Below are 3409 nucleotides of genomic sequence, written 5' to 3'. Positions count from 1 at the left end.
CTCGAGTCAGTGAGAGGGTGAGAGAGAGCAAGAAAACGGGTGTGACATTATGTGCAGCTGTATGACCAATATTATTGGGATCTTTTTCTGTTATTTACTTTACTCAGCAAGCAATCGTAGTGAACTCTCCAGGGTGCCTCTGTCGTCGAAACTACTATACATGTTCATAAGCGATTGTGTCACGGATTTGGACAACAGACCCTTTTTAACAACGCAAGCATGAATCGCCCTTCCATAATGTACTGAAGTTGCGGCTTTAGTAGCAAGGATCGCTGCAGAATAAATTGTGGGGCTAGGTGCTGGCTCTACTTCCTGCATCTTGCAACATAGATTTGTTACCTCCTGCTGCATACCATTTTGTGACAGGCCACTTATTAACAAGCGGAATAAGATCCTCTCACTTCAATCACCTAGAGTCGTTGGATGCCAGATGCACGAAAAGGTTCGGCGATACAATATTTTGTGAACAGTAAAATCATTACACAGCCGCTGATACAATGTTGTCGCTACAGTGCTCAACGCAGTCTACTATTTACCATCTCACAAATCACTGTTCAGGTGGAGTTAGAGGATTTGGATCCTTAACACGCTCCAGGTGCGCAGATTGGGGCGTGTTTTTGTCAGAAGCATCTTGTTGAAGATGTCTAGAGCATCTTCAAACTGGACATTTCGTGTAAAAGCTGAAATTACTGAACCCCAACACGCCGCAGTTGGGAGTATGCCTTGGAGCTGCATCTGGTTTAAAAGCTTCAGAGCCTCGGAACTCAGGCCACGATCTGCATAAACAGAAATCATCGCTATCCACATGACCAGGTCTCTCTGACTCATGGCACTGAACACTCGATCAGCATGTTGGATCCTTCCGCTACTCGCGTACAGGTCAATCAGGCCACAAGCGACTGTCACATCTGATTCAAGATTGTTTCTGACTGAAAAACCATGAGCAGCTCTACCCAGCACCGTACTGCAAGACTTCACACAAGCCATGATAATGGACGCCAACGTGACGCAATCAAACTCAAGATTAGGCTCCAGCATTCTACGACAAGTGTCGAAAGACTTGTCAATCTGCCCTTCCTGCAAATACCCCGCAATCATCAAATTCCATGTGACGGCATCTCTCTGCCATCTCCTCAAACACCGCCTCCGCAGCCTCGACCAGCCCAACCTTACAGTAGAAGTTGATCATCGAGCTCCCCAGAATCACATCCATCTCCAACCCGCTGGATACGGCCACGGCATGGCCCTGCCTTCCTCCATCAACACCCTCAAGATCCGCCGACGCGGACAGGAAGCTCACGACGCTCACCCTCGTCGGCAGCACGCCCACGACCCTCATCCAATAACAACTCCACGGCCTTGTCGATCCTCCCATTGTGTATGTACGCCATAAGCATTGAGTTCCAGCTTGCCACGGTCCTCTCCGGCATTGCGTCGAACACTCCCCTCGTGTCCTCGACATGCCCGCACTTCCAGTAGAAGTCCACGAGGCTGCTCATCACGTACACGCATTCCGCGACCCCCGCCTTCCATGCGTACCCGTGCACCGCCCTGCCGGCGTGGGATAGCCCGAGCCCCGCGCACGCCTTGAGCACGCTGGGCACGATGAAGTTGCCCGCGGGGACACCCGCCTCGAGCATGGAGGCGAACCCGGCGAGCGCCCTGGCGTGCAGGCCGGCGAGAGCCCAGAGCCCGATGATGGCAGCGCACGCGATGGCGTTCTTGTCCCTGTCCGGAAGCGCGCCGAACGCGCGCTCGGCGTCGGCGAGAGCGCCGCAGCGGGCGTAGAAGACGGCGAGCTTGGTGCCGACATACGCGTCCCGGCAGTAGTACGGCCCGCGCTTGACGGCGGCCGCGTGCACCTGGCGGCCCGCGCGGAGAGAACCGGCGGCGACGCAGCTTATTTTATAATATATGGTATGGTACTGGCATAACAGATAGGGTGTATTTGGTTGCTCACATGAGGTTTTGTAGAGCTACAGTGTATATTCTGGATGAGGAGAAACAGGTTGAGGGGATTTGTATTCTAAGAAAAAGTGTGTTTGGTTGGCTATAGCTATGGATGCAAGCTGAGCTGAGATTCTGTTTGGTTGGCTGTATCTGAGGCTGTATGAGCAAATGCAAAGTGCTGGGATTGTGATTGGTTACCCGCATGATTAGAGTACGGTGACTCTGCACCTGAGGAGCGGTGTGCTTACCCCTGTGAGGTTGAGTTTGCTGATATTGGATTTGGCTAAGTCCTAAAAACTGTTATATGTAAGTTGTATATGTTAATTTTGTGTAAATTTGAAATTGGTTTAAATTTTTGGAAATTTTGAAGCGTTGTTCAGGTAATGTACTTGAATGAGGTAAGTTTGGCTAAAGTTTTATAGGTCATATGTGCTTGAGCCGAATTTTGCTAAGTCCTTGGATGCGATCATGATGCATTATTGGTATCGTTGTAAGTCGAATTTGGCTAAGTCCTCGAAAATGTGCATATGCTAAATGCAAGTTTGGCGTACAAAGGTAAGAGATGACCATTTGAGAGCAAGGCAATGCCATTCTTTCATGTAGGTCGAATTTGGCTAAGTCCTCGAAGATGATGCAATGTTGGTATAGCTGTAGGTCGAATTTGGCTAAGTTCTCGAATATGGCATTTTTTCATGTAAAACATCACGTCACACTATCATTACATAAAACCAGATAGCTGTGTTGCATATGACATTCTTTCATGTAAAACATCACATCTGACGTCACACTTTTCATTGTTTAAAGATACTTAAAAAGTTGATTGTATACTATGAAGCACAAAAAAAATAATTAATTATGAGTTAATTTACCATGCTTCACAAAAGATCCTTCTGACACACAACACAATGGACTCAACTTCTAGAAGAATGTTTGTCTCCTCAGTTGTTAGTTTGAACCGTTGTCTTGGCATTGGCAGACCCCTCTCATCAGGTCTCGGGGGTCTCCCAACATTATTTCTTTCACCTCTCCAGTTACCAGTTTTGGAACCCCATCCATCTGATTTCCAGCCTTTGTTGTTGCCAGAATCATTTGCCTCATTCCATTTAGCAGTGCTCGATGAGTCCTCAGGGGCAATTCCAGCCATCCCAAGAACCTGATTGCTTTGCATCTGAATTTGTGGTTCCTTGGGAAACTAGAGCAGCATTTCGTGAATTGTCCGATGGTTGTTTTGCAGCTGCTGCAGCTCCATTATTCCAGCCTCCCAAATCATCAGAATCATTCCCACCACTTGCATTTTGTTCCCAACTTGAGTTCATCGTTGTGCCATTTTCCCATGAGCTGCCTTTCTGAATATCTTGCTCTTCAAAATTATCCTCAAAGGTGGGCTTACCAAGGGTCTACAATAAGAAATATGGTATTTGATACCAACATATCAACAAAATGTATGAAATGATAAAAA

General features: G+C 47.6%; 1 pseudogene; it reads right to left on the bottom strand.

Annotated features, from left to right (window-relative positions):
- Positions 1-539: 539 nt before the first annotated feature.
- LOC133904749 (pentatricopeptide repeat-containing protein At5g55740, chloroplastic-like) lies at positions 540-3094 on the bottom strand (annotated as a pseudogene).
- Between the last annotated feature and the right edge of the window lie 315 nt (positions 3095-3409).

This window comes from Phragmites australis, chromosome 2 (genome assembly GCF_958298935.1).
Source record: "Phragmites australis chromosome 2, lpPhrAust1.1, whole genome shotgun sequence".
NCBI classification, from domain to species: domain Eukaryota; kingdom Viridiplantae; phylum Streptophyta; class Magnoliopsida; order Poales; family Poaceae; genus Phragmites; species Phragmites australis.
The sequence above is the reverse complement of the archived record's forward strand: the minus strand, read 5'-3'. Positions and strand labels throughout refer to the sequence as shown.